The 15860-nt window shown below is 37.2% G+C and overlaps 1 long non-coding RNA gene across 1 annotated transcript in view; it reads left to right on the plus strand.

Moving 5' to 3' along the window:
* Positions 1 to 15860, plus strand: part of LOC110484981 (uncharacterized) — a 65638-nt gene that overhangs the window by 31230 nt on the left and 18548 nt on the right. The window lies entirely within an intron of this gene.

Below are 15860 nucleotides of genomic sequence, written 5' to 3' on the forward strand. Positions count from 1 at the left end.
CCAGCAGGCTGGCCCCCAGCCTGTGCTGGTGCCTGGGGTTATTCCTCCCCAGCTGCAGGACCCTGCACTTGCCCTTGTTAAATTTCAGACAATTCTCTGCCCATCTCATCATGTTTCAATAATGATTGATCATTTAATCTTCGTTGTGGCCTGGTAATCACCCAGTGTTCTGAAGTTCATTTGGAATACAGTACATTTTGCTCTTGCTCAGGAAATGTACTCTTTTAATAGCATTTGGAATAACATAAAGGGAGAAGCATAAAAAATAAAAGTATAGAAAGTTCATAAACTTGCTTGCATGTATTTAATTTGATCTATGCTGAGATCAAAATATGGGCCAACTTAGAAGAAAGATTTACCTGTTTTTCACAGGCAATGGAATAAAGAACAGTTGTGAAAAGAGATCCAGTTTTAGAATACACTTTAATTAGAACATGTTAAATTACCTTCATTCTTTTTAGGTGACAGTAGGTTAATACTTGACAGTGAAGCTCAGATCTATATCCCTGCTGTAATATGTCCCAGAGCAACATGCTTCAAAGAAGAATACTGTGGCTTAAATGACAAAACTAAGTATAGACCAAGGACTATTGGAAGAAAAAAATAAATTAAAAGTATAAGCAGAAACCAAGAAAATATAAGGAAAGAACAAAAGGAATAAATTCCATGGATATAACAATAAAGAAATCAAATTAATATAAATAATCCACTACTGTAATTTACTTTCCATGCATTCAAGAAAACAACAAGTATATCTGTTCCCTTTGAAATACAAGATTAGCTCCCACCCTTTGGCTTTTTAATAATTACAATTCTTCTTTCTTCCTGGTAAGGTATTGAAATAATATTCTTTGGAAGCTGAAAAAACACATGCCAATCATGAATCATCAACTTAACAATTATGATTTTTTTCTGAAATATATTTTTTCTCCTCCATGCCACACCACTCATAACATTACCGGTTATGCTATTTCCCTTTGTTCACTTATGCAATTGACAAAAGTGAACAATCTAATACCATCAATATCTCTCTTACATATGTGGTCTGTCAGTCAATAGTCTGCCTTGCTTGCTAGAGTTTTTCATGAAGCTTCAGGAGTGAGGAGAATGTTCAAAACTAAGAAAATGCCACATAAGCACATAATAATAAATAATAATACCAGAAAAACTCACATTAGTATTCAAAAATACAGCCCCTCAAAATACAAGAGTAATTTTCTTAAATTGACTGCATTTTAGTTGGGTATCATTACATTTATTGTGTAGTAAATCTGTTTTCAATTTCTTGATTGACTGTGAAATTCTGAGTATAACATCCATCAGCATAAATAAGCAGCTAGATACTAATTTTTTAAAGGTTATCCTACAAGAGAAATGAGGCCTGTAAATTTATTGTACTTCTTTCTCACAAATCTTAGCTACTATTCTTATTTCAGGTAAAGAGAAGATATGATTTGGAGTGATTTTACACAGCTTGAAAAAGACCGAATAAATAGTGCTGTGTTTGGTGAGGCTGAAATGATTGCTAATGCTATATAAAAGAAATAGGTAAGATTCTTAGATAAATTATCTATACTTAAGTTATGCATTAATACTTAAATAATATAAATACACTATTTAGCAGTCCTTGATTAGCAATATTTATGTAGTAGATATCTCATTTTGTGACCCAAAAAAACCCTATTGCTTTCCTCAGTGCAATCAATGTTGCACTTTCAGAAATTTTACAGTAAAATGGAAGGGTCATCCTAGAATAATAGAGCTGGGCATTTAGCCTGTCTTATTAAAGGTTTTGATTCTGAATTGTCTCCTGCCTGTAAACACATGCCAGTGTACAGGAGCAGGGACAGAACACATCATAGAATATGGTCTGGCTGCTAGCGTGTCATTTCTGCTCTGGACCACAAAGTGAAATCTCAGTATGACATGGGAATATGCCACTGTAATGGTGAAGGTACAGTAGCATCAGCTTTCATCTGTGCAAAATCACATGGACATCAGAAACACACTCTGGGTGCTGCAGTGAGCTACAGCTAATATTCCTCTATTGTCACTGGGCTAGCTGAATTTAAATGTTTCATTTTTTCTACTGTCACATGTAGCAAACACAGCATTATCCAGGATGTAGCTATAACCTAGTTATAACCTAGTCCTGTGTGGTTTAAACCCAGCCAGTGGCTGGGCACCATGCAAACAACTTGCTCATACTTGCTGATAGTAGTGGTATCAGAGAAAATCAAAGAGTAAAAGTGAGACAATTCTGGGTTGATTTAAAGATTGTTTCGTAGGAAAGACATGCACACAAAAGAAAGCAATACTAGGAGTTCATTCATGGCTTCTCATGGTCAGGCAGATGTTCAGCCATCTCCAGAAACACAGGGTTCCATCACAGCTAGCACAGCACAACAGGAGAAAGTCCTGCTTGTCAAGCTTGATATCCTTCTGCAACTGCGTAATCTACCTTACTGATCTAGGGAACTCCAATAAATACAATCTTTTTGAATTTCACAGTGTCCTTATGGATAGAATGTCCATCCCACAGCTGAACAACCGAGTTAGGCACTGGGTGAGCAGCTGGCTCACAGGTCTGGCACAGAGTTACAGGAATGGGGTGACATCAGCTGGTGTCTGGTCACCAGTGGGGTTCCACAGGGCTCCATCCTCAGCCCGGCACTCCTCAACATCTTCATTAACAACCTGTGCATAGGGCTCGAAGGAATACTGAGAAAGTTTGCTGATGACACTAAATTGGGTAGCACTGTTGACTCCCTCAAGGGCAGAGGGGCCCTGCAGAGAGACCTTGACAAATCAGAGATGGGCAATCACCAACTCTGTGGATTTTAACAAGGTCAAGTGCTGGATCTGCACCTGGGATGGGGCAGCCCTGGTTGTGTGTATAGACTGGGCAGTGAGACATTGAATATGGGTCAGCAGTGCCCTAGCAAGGAGGGGCAACTGTGTCCTGGGGTGCATCAGGGACATCATCACCAGTCAGGTAAGGGAGGGGTTGCCCTGCTCTGCTCTGCAGTGGTGCAGCCTTTAGGGTGTCACAGTATAAAAGACATTAGACTATTAGAGAGCATCCAAAGGAAGGTCATGATGATGATGAAGGGTCTGGAGGGGGAACCGTATGACATTTGAGGTCACTTCTGCTCAGCCTCTAGGAGACTAAGGGCAGATATCATTGTGGTCTTCAACATCCTCACAAGGGAAGTGGAGGGGCAAGTACTGGTCTCTTTACTCTTGGGATCAGTGAGAGGACTCGAGCAAACAGCATGAAGCTGAATCAGGGGAGTAGAAGGTTAGGTAACAGGAAAAGGTTCTTCACCCAGAGAAATGCTTGTGCACTAGAACAGGCTCCCAGGAGTTGGACTTGGCTCCTGATGAGTCCCTTCTAATGCTAAACATTCTATGAAAAACAAAAACACATAGCAGTGAATTGGGAAGACAAATGCCATCCCTCCAAATGTTTCCCTCTTCTTCCCCTGCCTTTATATACTGAGCTTGACACAATATGGTGTGAAATATCCCTTTGGCTGGCTGAGGTCAGCTGTCCCATCTGTGTCTTTTCCTATTTTCCATACAACTCCATGGGTGTCCGTGTGGCTGTGAAGAAAGTTAGCTCTACCCCAGCCAAAACCAGCACACCTAGACAGAAGGCATACTTGAGGAAATAAGGTATTAAAAGTTTTCAAATACTTCATCAGGAATGAAACTGATGAAATTGTTACTAAAAAAGGTAATGTTATCCACAGAGTCTTGAAGAGATACATGTCTATTGCATTTTCTATCAGATATTTGTGATATCTGTAAAAATTTATTCAAAGCAAATAATTGTGAGCTAGTTCACCACATGAAGATTCTTCTTCTAACATACATGTGTCCTCAGTATGAAAGGTATCAATTATTGAAGCTACTCTCTGTTTATTGCCAATGTTACAGTAGCGACTTCAGTGACACCGAATACAGGACTTTGGCTCATCTCCCAGCACAAGTACTGCATTCAAGCCCCACTGGTGTTTTAAGAAGACAGGGCTGTAGCCATCCAGCTCCTTTTCTTCACTGGTGAATCTTACAGAGTGCTTCTTCTCCAGGGAACTCAGGAGTACTGAGGTGTGAGCAATCTGCTCCTGCTGCTAAGCCTCCAAACCATAGGAATATTGCACCTAAAAAAATATCAGCAATAACTTAATAATAAGATGCTCCATGTAGAGCATTTTGGAGCAGAATTTCATGCACTCTGACCACTGTCAGGTTTTAGTCTTTTTTTTTCATTCACAATGAAAATTAGCTCAATATCCATAGCTAATTAAGTGTAGCAACCTCTTCAATTTCTAATTTGTCCTGCTGAGAGATCAACTGCTCTGGAGGTTAGTTCTAAGCATATACTGCCTCTATGAAAGCACAGGCTCTAGACTATGCTAAAGAGTTAACACTAAAGTAGTATTATAAAATGTCTGTGCTGTTACAGTGCTTTTCAAGATAAAAGAAAAGAAAAAATAATCCACTTCCAGAAAAAGAGATAGTATTATGACCTGCCCCTGATGACAGGGTAACTGAGATTCTTGTTAGTAATAGATCCCTTGGGACATATTAGGGGGAGATGACACTAAATGTGTGGCAGTTATAAATATGTATATGGAGGTTTATTTCAGCACAATTTGGTTGCAATGGAAAAGAGGTATGAATCCATTTTGGTTATTATCTATAGAAATGGAACCATATAAAAGCATAAAATAAGAAAAAAAAGAGAAAAAAATAAAAGGAAAAGAAAAAATAGAAAAGAAAGTTTAACAATACAACAGCATCACCACCTGTGGATCCAGCAATGAGACCTATTTGCTGCAATTTCAAATCCATTGGTTAAAGTGATGGCCACAGTCTTGATCTGTCAGGGGTGGAAGAGGCCCATGGAATATGAAGTTCAATGGATTAATATATATTTGGATTCAACTAGGAACATACAGGTACCTTCACTGAATGGTGGGGGAGTTTTACAGTGTCTGATGTAACACGGTGGATCATGCTTAGTCCTTCCAGAAATGAATCTGGGGGCATTTTGGGGGTCTTTGATGGTTGATGACATGTTGAAAGACATGACAGCTGCCTCTTACATCAGTGTACTTGAACCAATTAAGCTTCATTGTAAGGAATTAATATCTTCAGTCCTCTGTCTGAATGTCATGGTTCTTCCTGGGGAGGGGGTAGAGGAGTTTTATACCTAAGAACAAGACTTTTTTGTTTAAGGTTGTGTTAGGGGAGATAATGGCTTATAAAAAGCATTGTCTTACCTAGCAGGATTTGCATCTTATGAGCCTTTTCCTTTGTCTGGCTCAAACTCCAGCTTGTAGCCTCTGGTGGTTGGTGTGCACCCCTCTGCACCTTGGCTGTTAACCATGCATTGTCAACAAAGCACCCATTGCTTTTCAAAATAGCCAATTGTTTGAGTCATTAAATTTCAGCCTTGCATAGACAGAAAAAAAAAAAAAAATTAAAGAAGTAATCCAAGCCATTTGAAATTCTCAAGCCTCCTCAATACTTTTTTTTTTTCATATAAAATGGAAATAAGAAAATAAGGAAGTACTTGGTATTTGTTCCATACCATATTGCTTCCAAAAAACCCAGACCTGACTGAATGAAGGGCAGTTCTGTGGAGAAGTCTTCCAGTGTTCACTTTCCCACCATCTTCCCTCTATTTTTCTAAAGACAGGTGTGACCCCATGAATGGAAGATACCTGTCCAGGTTGCCGAAGGTCAGTGTCACCTCAAACCTGTGACAACTCTTAGGGCACTTGCCCTTTTTCTTCTCACCTGAAAAATCTGACGGTGTTTAACAATCTGCTCTTGAGGAACAGTCTCTGCCTCTTGATTCCCACTGACAACACCAGGTGCTATTTGAAGAAAGTGGCAACTGGTTTAGAACACAATGTTTGCATCTCTGTGGGACCTGGAAGATATCCATGTGTCCTTTTATTGTCCAAGTTAGCACTGCACTTTTGCGAGATTCAGATTTATGCTTTACTTCAGCCCTTTCATATCCTTGCTGAATGTCTTGATTTATTAGTTCAGCCTTTCTTCTGCAAGCACAATTCTCCTTGCAGTATCAGCCTATGGAAATTGTTATAATATTATGGGAAAAAAAAAAAAAAAACAACAACCAAAAACCAGGAAAAATACTACCAGGATCATTTGTAGTATGTATACACTAAATATTTTCTGGAAACTTCAAAATGAAAAGCAAATACTTCATGTCAAGAAAGCAATTATAATAAGGAACTGACATGGATGCTTTGCAACAGTACACCCGGTGCCATCAATAAAGTGTTTTGTTCTTCATTTGAGTGCAAAACTCACCCATCCCCAACATAAAATACATAATTTTGTTCCAGACTGACACATGCAGTTTCCATCACTGCCCGTCTGCTGCACACATTTCTATTGTGCATGAACTGATAACTCCCAAGTGAACTAAAATACTGCTTGCATTCTTCATACAGACCAGTCAAAATTCCTATTTAGAAACATAAGTCTTTCTTCACATATAAGCTTTCTTTTTCTTAAACACCATGAAGAAGAACTCTAAGATGGTTTATTTTGATGCTTTGGTTTAACGAGCAAATTAGAATCCCATGATGGTTGAACTCTTTTGCTGTCTTTGATACTGAGTGTACAATATAGCTCAGTTTTGCTGAACTTTTTTCCCCTTCCCCCTGCCCAAGGTAGGTCATTTTTCATGGTAGTCTGAAAACTATAAAAACCCCCAACAAATAGCAAGTAGTCACCAATGACACACAAACCTCAACTTAAAAAAAGGCCTATTTTCCCCTCAAACCCACAGAACATAAATTAAAAAAAAAATCACTTTATAGCCTTGTAAGGCTATTCAGTATTCTGATCACTGTTATTTTATATCTCTTTTATATATTGTTTATTATCGACTCCTAATTTTTACCTATGCAGTAGAAGGTAAGAAATGCAAATGTAACAAAAGGTCCTTAAAATGCCACCATGCCATTTTGTATCTAGGCACTCAAATTTTCATTAAAAAATTATTGACTCTAAAGCAGCAAATATATAAAAAAAAATTCTTTGCAATAATATAAAATATCTCCAGATAACACTTGACATGAGAATTAGGACCTTTGTTCAAAATAATTTGCTTTGAGTTTCAAAGTGTAAGAGTTGTATTTTCATTGTATTTTCATACAATGTATTTTTCATTAAATGTATTTTCATTGCACACTTAACTTGAAACACAATATTGAACAATTCTTTGGAGAAAATCCTCCCTCCAAGGAACTTGTAATCATACATTGGAATCTGATATTCCTCTGCAAAGCCAACAAGGCAACTGATTGCTGGAAATGAACACATCATCCATATATATGGTGCAGAGATTTTTTTTCTTTTGACTGGAAACAAACTATTATCCAGCATAATTTTATGGGTCTCTAATTCCTTTCTCTCTTTATATTCTATTAAGCTTTTGGCCAGAATATCTGAACAAGTCCTAATGAAGGGGATTGACAGCATGCAATGACACATAATCTGTAATTTATATTGATACTTTCTTCTTTTTCTTTCCCTGTAAATTCAGTTCTTTTACCCACGACCCACCAGACTGTGAGAATGATGAACTTCATCAGGCTCTCAGCTTTCTAGAGTATTCTTTAAGAGTATTGCAACAGAAATTAAAAAATTATCAACAGCTAAACTGTATTGGTATATATCTGCTCTGTCAACATCTAAATCACATTCTCAGCAAGAGATGGCCAAGTGACTTCTCTATCCAAATATTAATGTCAAGAAAACATCCCATGGTTCCTCCATCTACTCCAAACAAGCCCATAATCACACACATCACCTAAATTTCTATTCCAGAAGAAAGGCTAAGATGCACCACCTAACTCAGCAACCTCACCTAGAGGGTTTTCACAGCTCTTGCTTCTTTGAAAGTCATTGTATAGTCTGCTCTTCCTTCTATTGCCAAAATCTTCATGGAGATTCTGTTCTTCCTTGCACTAAACTGACTTCTCTGTTCTCAGCTGTTCATTTTAATCCTTCCACCTTTTCCCCCATTTGGGCACCTGGAAATTCTGCTGCAGACTGAACATCTTACCATGGTTAAATGGAAGACTTTCAGTTCGAGAATGTCATTTGTCCCTATGCATCCTACAGTTTGTCACCTATTGAACAACTATGCAGCTCATGTTTTTCTACTGAGCTGTATAAACTTGTACCTTTTTAGCATGCACTGCATTATTCTAAAGAAAGGCCAATCCACTCCATCGTCACCAAGAGGCAGGTGATGTTATTACACTGTCAGCTTCCATAAAGACTTTGGACAACCTCTTGTGACAGCTTTGAAACTGCATTTACTTATCTTTTTCTGTGTACAGGATTCTTTCAGAGATTTCTGGTAACGGTGTCCTGAGTCTCCTGCAGGCAACCTTGGAAGTTTCGGCAATGCACTTTTATTTTCTCTAATTCTGAGTAGGCCATTATAATGAGAGCACATAAATTGTTGTGGGTGATTTGAAATCCTCTGTATTTCTGTTCACGTAGGACAAGTTTGGAGGCAGATAATTCTGCTTTGAATAAATAACCATAGAGAAAATGGCAACTAATACTGGAGTCAAGCAGACTAAAAATAAATCAGAAAAAATTGAAAGTTTTATTTGTCACTGAACAGAGCTTCAGAAACAGCAGTGGAAGCATTATTTATGTCCAGCATGTACTTGTATACATGAAGATTTGATTCAATGATCTGTTCACATACCTCTGGCATAGACCCTTTTATAAATGTTTTGTGGTCAGTTTTTCTTACATGAAATATAATGTTGAATATTTTTAAATGCTTACTGCTGTGCTAAAAGCCAAGAATATAAAACTCAAACTTAGTCTTATAATTTTGCTAGCTGACAACTAATGATGTAACACCCATCCATAATGTAGGAGTCAGCAAGGAATAAAAGCAAGAAATTACTGAAATTATTTAATAAAGCAAAGTATTAATTTTTAATTGAAGGTTTTATTCTAGCATTGCAAAAATTATTAGCTTGACTTCATTTACTGTAAAAAGAGCCTCTGAAATATATCTGAAGACTCTTGACCAACCTGTAGAGAACCAATCCTACACTGAAGACCATAGACAGATAAAAGTGCCATAATTTATACTGTACTGTAATTTATATCACTCTGCATTATTATCTCTGCAGATTCAGATAATACTGTCACAATCAGCAAGTCTCTAGCTTTGATGCAGACAACCTCAAAGTACTCCTGTATTTCATAAAGCATACCTTGTATCACAGAAAATCTGTTGGATAAACTTGGTCTCAGCTAGTAAAAATCAGAAAGCTTAGAATTAGAAACAGCTTATAGAGGTAGTTTATGATTGACAAGAAATAAAAAATCCTTTTCTGTTACAAACTATTACAACAAAGAAAAAATCTATCATGTTCATAGACAGAACATTCTGCAGACCTCATAATCCCTGTGCCTCAGTTATATCATATAGTACACTATATATACTACAAAATACTCAAAACACTTGAAATCCCCACACTCCCTGCCCAAAATTTTGGCTAAATAAACACCCTCTTTCCCCAAAACCTCTATACTTAAGATGGTCTAGGTCCTCTGAAACCACTATAGCAAGAAAAATTCATGTCTGCAGCCAAATTTGCCTTAAACAGACCTTTTTAACTGCCTGTAGTACCAAGCAAACTTTAGAAAGATGTCAAAGAAAGACAAACAGCTCAGATACTTATGTTAAGCAAGTTCAACCACATTTTGCAGAAATATAACAGCAACACATCAGAATATAGCTCTGAAGTAACAACATGTCAGAATATAGCCCTGAAATAACTTCCCAGCATAACTCTTCCTGTGACATTCAGGTTAGCAGTCAATGGCAATGTCACAACATTCAAGCAAAGAAAAGCCCCCTGGATCAACTCAACAGGATGCTGATTTCTGAGAAGCCAGCCAGCTACCTCTGCTGGGGGCTTTATTGCCTACAGGTCTGTTTGTGGGTCAGTGGGATTTGTTAGGAGCAGAAGCAGTGAAACACTTGTCAAAGGCATCTGATGGAACAGGTGTACATGTTCTTCCACCTGAATTAATGGCAAAACTCTGACACATGAGAGCACGTCTTCCTGAAGGAAAATGTCTTAATAGCCTTAATAATTTGAAATAGTAAGATGTCATTACTACTCGGTCTTGCCTCTTTGGTTTAAGCTTTGCTTTTCAAATTCAAAAGAAACTGAAAAACCCGACCAAAAAAAAAAACCCCAAAAAACCAAAACCTGGAGTTTGAAAAGAAATAAGAAAATTCCTGAGATACTGACATTCTAAGGATTCACTTGCCTCATTTCATTACTGAAACATATTTTTAATCAGAAAACTAGGAAATGCTTAAGCTGTTTCTGGTAGTGTAAAAAAAATTACTCCCTGACTAATGTAAAAATGAAAGTAAGTGTTTCACTGGAACTTTAATGGAATCTAGTGTTGTTATTGAGCTATTAGTTTAATTTATCTTCATATTGCAGGTATGAGACATACTCATGGACAAAAAAAACCCAAAAACACCACAGACAAACCCACTCCTAAAACCCCTTCTCTTCCTATGCAAGTGATATAATTTATAATAACAAAATTAATATTTATATATATATATATGAGTCCTGACCACATACACAAATTCTAAAGCTTTTACCTGATGCTATTTTGCTCTTCTTTAAATATTTTGCTTACCTATATTGTAAATATATTTTCTGTAGTAAAATGTTGACATTTTCTCTGGCTGAATGCCTTTGCAAACAAACTGCATATGTAAGTTTTCCATGTCTTGTCAGTTATTAAAGTGGAAATAGCTTAACCATGGAGACAGAAAATCCTCTCTTGATGGGTTTTTAAGACCACCTGGGAGTGCTCTAATATGAAGCATAGAGCTCCATTGCAATTTCAGTGCAAGCACTGGCCCTGGTCAAAATTCACTTATTGATTCAGAGGTTTCTGGGACACTCAAAGCATTTTCTCCCCTTTCCATCTTCTGAATATGCATGGTTTTCAGCTTCAAAGGGAATTTTTCCAGTAGCAGGAAAAAATTAGCTAATTTGCAGAACTACTGTTAGTCCTGGAGTACTCTTTACCTTACCTCTATAGTTTCTATGTGCTCTAACAATTGCCAAGTCTTCCTTCTTGGGGTCACATGCTAGAGGCTACTGAGAAATTGTGTGGACAAGTAAACTAACTACTTGAAGTGCAAAAGAGAAAACCTTTCATTCCTTATGAAAGTTATCCTAAAGAGAGGCAGAAAGGTTTTTAAATCCAGCAAGACTTGTAATAGAAGATAATGAAATACACACTGCATATTTTTTGTTTATATAGAGCTTTAGTCAAAGTTTGTTGAAATCAAAAGAAAGCTAATTTTTCTGTTGAGAGCTGTTTTAAGGGTGTCCAGAATACTGAGTCATCACTTCCTTTCCTCTTCCGATGGATAAATCATCATAAAAATCTTCAGGTCATTGAAGAGAATAGTTTTCTGTGATGAAAGGCATGGCTTTCCTTAGTTGAAACCCAATGACTTTGAAGCCCTACAATAACAACATTTTAATGGAAGGAGAAAGAGAAAGCAGAGAAGATAAAATATTGTGGGAGTGAAATGACTGCAGGTCCTTTAAAGGTGATTGCTTTTGATCCTTGCTCAGTTCAGTAGCAATATAAAGCATGGAAATAAGAATTTTTGTGACTAGTTAGTGTGTAATAAAATGCTAAGATGGTGATCAGATGGCTTTCTTATGTACAGATGAACCCAAAGGCAAAGAACTGTTATACATCATCTTTCCCAAGGGTACTGTATTCTTACTCGCTCTAATAGGAATTAATTCCCCAAAATTCTTTGGTGCTTTTAAAAGGTATTATTTCCAGGCATTAAAATTCCAAATGGTCTAGGCATATTGTGATAGAAAATCTTCAGAATATTGAAGAAAATTAGTATATTGAAGTCTTTCCTTGTACCACCAATTCAGCTCAGGAATTGTATGGGAAACTATAGCTATATACTACTTTTTTTGGTTAATAGCCAAAGGTTTAAATGTTATATTTGGAAGTAGACTAGCTCAGCTTAGAGCTGAGCTTATTGGTGAAAGGCAGTCTTGTCTCTCTCCATGCTGACTCTAGAGATCTTTCATTAGCAGTCTTCAGTTTCCTTTATGAAATAGTCTTCAGTTTCAGTTCTATTCAAGCCATTAGTATGTCATAAAAATTTACATAAACCTCAATTACTGCCAGACAAAATTAAATTTTATAGAGAGGTTATGGTTATGAAATTTCTAATTAAACAAGAAGAAGAAATAAGTAGAAGAAGAAATTCCATGAAGTCACTCAGCTGCAGTCACTGAAAATGTCCCCATGGGTCTAGGATTGAGGGGCCAAACACATTTTTATACCCACTCTCAGTTACTGACACCATCTTAGAGAGGTAATTTCTTTCATGGACTAAGATTGTCAGGAGAAACTAAAGACTTGTCACTGATAGAAAATGAGTGTCCCTCTCAGTCCAAAGGCAAAGTTCTAAATCTCTGCTGCACAAACAGCCTCATAGCCACCCTGCTGTGGTCAAAAAGGATAATGGCAAGGTCTTGAAGCTCTCTGGGATGAGTGGCTCAGGAGCACGGATCTGTCCTAGAAGCAAGATTTTGCCAGTCAGCTCATCAGCCATTTCTTGCAGCTGTGAGAGATGTGGCTGCAGGGCCAGTTTGGTTCAGGTTGCTTCAAGAATATAAACAGAGCAGCTGTTCCCATTCATGCTGGAGACAAATTGAATGGAGCCCTTTCCTACATTCCCTGGCTAATGTGATTTGGTTCAGCGTGAAACGTGAAGCATCCTGACATGAAGCAGCTTGTGATAACGCTTCACTGTTTGTTTTATTGACTTAGCAAAGCACAAATGCCGATTCTTGGTTAATGCTCTGAAAATATATGATAATTTAATGAAAGACTTAAGGTATCTGGAAATATTCTGATAAGGAGACATACATGATATTTTGGAGATACTTAGGCTTGCAAAACAACACACAACTCCTCCCTTCACAAAAAAGAAGAAGAGCAGCTCTCTTTTCTTATTGTCTCTGTGTAAACATTACACAATCACACATTAAAAAAAAAAAATTAGCCTTTTTAAAATGTTGATAAACAGCTGCAAAGCAGGCTTCAACTGCTTCAAGCATTTCAAGCTTTGAGTAACTCCAGCAGTGTTGAAAGATAGGTTACTCTGGGCTGTTCAAAATCATTACCGGTATACATGAAACATTTTTTTAACTGCAGTTGTTGGGGATTGTAATGAAGGAGAGTGAAGAAATATTGAAAGTGACTGCAGGGCAGAGAAAGGGCCAAATGCGGAAGAAAATGAACCTTATTTCTTAAAGTGCATACAAGTGAAGCCACATGGATAAACATTGGTGTGTTTTCATATGTTAGTCTGTAGGAAGTCAGGAAAGATGAAAAGTATCTGTGAAACAGTATTTACACTAATTTTCCTTGGTTCTTAGATCTTCCAGGTTATTCCCTATTTTTCTCCCTTCTACCCAAAACTTATACTCTGACTTTCCTCTGTCTTTCAAGGTCAGTTTCCTGTTGTCTTCCTACAGAGGCAGATTCTGAAAAAGATATTTAACAGGGTAGTTAAAGCTGCCACAGAAGTGAGAAGTCTCAAAAGGGGTAAGATTGCTTCTACTTTGCATTGATCAGAGTAGTATACCCAGGACACTGTAAAGCAGAAAAAAACTCAGCTATTTCCACCCTTAATTTAAATGCAGAGATATTTTTTGCACAAGGGATACTTTAGCTGTAGCAGGATGTAATTGCTATGCAAACCCATATAAGCATTTTTCTAGTCTTCTCAGTCATCATTTCCCCTGTCTGTCATTTACTGATATTTCTTATTAAAATGCACCCATACAACATGTGCAGCATCCATCCTTCTCTTGTAAAACACATTGTTTTGGATTTTAAATATTGGAGATTCAGACATGAAAGTATGGAATTACTGACTCTATTCACAGACTTTTCAAAACCCTCGGATTTTTTTCACAAAATTCACCTGGATTGGTAGAGCTAAAAAAGCAACTCCTCAGCCAAAAAGAAAACTGTTAAAGATTTGCTCTTGAGCTTTCATTCCCCATCTACTTCAATCAGCAAATTTTATTTAGCTGACATGCACAATTCACTGATTTGGCTTGTTTGGAGTTTTCTGCTTGTGCTCTCCTGTGGTAGTAGGGAAAAAAAAAGCTGGAATTGCAAGTTATTATTGTATGACTTCTGTATATAATTTGTATCTTGGTTGACATAAACAACCATCAAAAATGAGAGTTTCATGTTCACAAGTACAGACAAAGAAAAGTGCTGAGACCTTGAAGTGGGTCAGTTCATCATTACATGAGAATTGTGCATTCACTTGGTTTGTTGTTTTGCAAGAGAATGAAAACAGCAGCAAAACTACAAAAGTATAATGCTGTTTATAGAATCTCTCAAAAAGGACAGCAAAGAGTGGCTTTTTTGGGTTATAAACAAAGCTCAGTGGCCTTTTTCTTTCCACTGGTGAAACCCATGAGCACATATCTGTTGCTTCGTACCATGGGAATGTAAAATTTCCAATCAGAGCAGTTCTTTTGGGCCTGAACTCCCAATCCTCTTTTTCTCCAACTTCTTTGTAAAATAACCATATCCTGAGTTTGCTTAATGACATCTAGAGGCAGCTGCTCTGAGGCCCTATCTAAACAAGAGAAAACCTCAACTCTTCCTGAGTTTTGCCTCCTGTGGCCAATGACACATATTAGAGTCTCAAAGTTTGATTGTGTCTGTGGAGAGTTTCCTGTCAATAAGCCATCACAGACATTTCATTGCCACTATAATGCTCTCACTATTACCATTCATAAATCAGCAGCAGACAGAGAAATAGGCATATTTTACTTAGATGAAAAAGAGCTTTAAAGTTTTATGTTGCTTTCTCTCAGTGCATAAAACAGCTATTTTGAAAGCCTTCATGGCAGGAGCTCTTATGGACCCAAAGTATTATTTTCCTTTTTCTCCTTTGCATTGCCCTTCAAGAAAGGGCATGTTAGCTGAGGAAAAAGGAATGAAGGAAGCACAAAGCATACTTTTAGAGTGTAGTTGTACAATGAAAATGGTGTTAATTTTATCCAATATCTTTCATCTATGATAAAGTGCCACGCCAGAGATCTGCCCTTCATTTTTTCTAGGACATATACATATACATACATACATACATATACATATACGTATACATATACATATATATATATATATATGCACACATTCCCCATTATCCACACCACCCATTGTCCCAGGACAAGAAACTGGCAGCACTGTTTTAGCCCATCCTCCAAACAGCAAATATATGAAGTTACAAAGGCACTTCCCATAAAGCATAATCTTAGAGCCATCAAAAACATATCTACCACAAGTTAGGGGATATCGTCTGTTTCACTTTTTGGCACTCCTACAGCTTCCCATTCAGGGTTGTTTAGATATGCATTTTTTATTTGACTGTTGCCATTTACAGATCTGTGAAATAAGACAATGTTTAATCTGTCTACAGTGGAGTTGCTACAGAAAACATAAAGACATTAAACTCTTCCTAATTTTTTTGTCATTCAGTACTGTAAGATAATTCTAACAAGTTTAATGTGCTAGATCCTAATGAATAAAGCATGTGCATTATGCAAGGTCTGTCCTTCTGTGCAGATTTTCAGTTTTTTCACTGTACTTTTCCAGCCTGCATATTAAGAATGTAAATTTGCTTTTACTAGTCCTTGGTATAAATGTATGTCAGT

The sequence above is a fragment of the Lonchura striata genome, chromosome 4, assembly GCF_050655825.1.
Source record: "Lonchura striata isolate lonStrDom1 chromosome 4, ASM5065582v1, whole genome shotgun sequence".
Taxonomy (NCBI): Eukaryota; Metazoa; Chordata; class Aves; order Passeriformes; family Estrildidae; genus Lonchura; species Lonchura striata.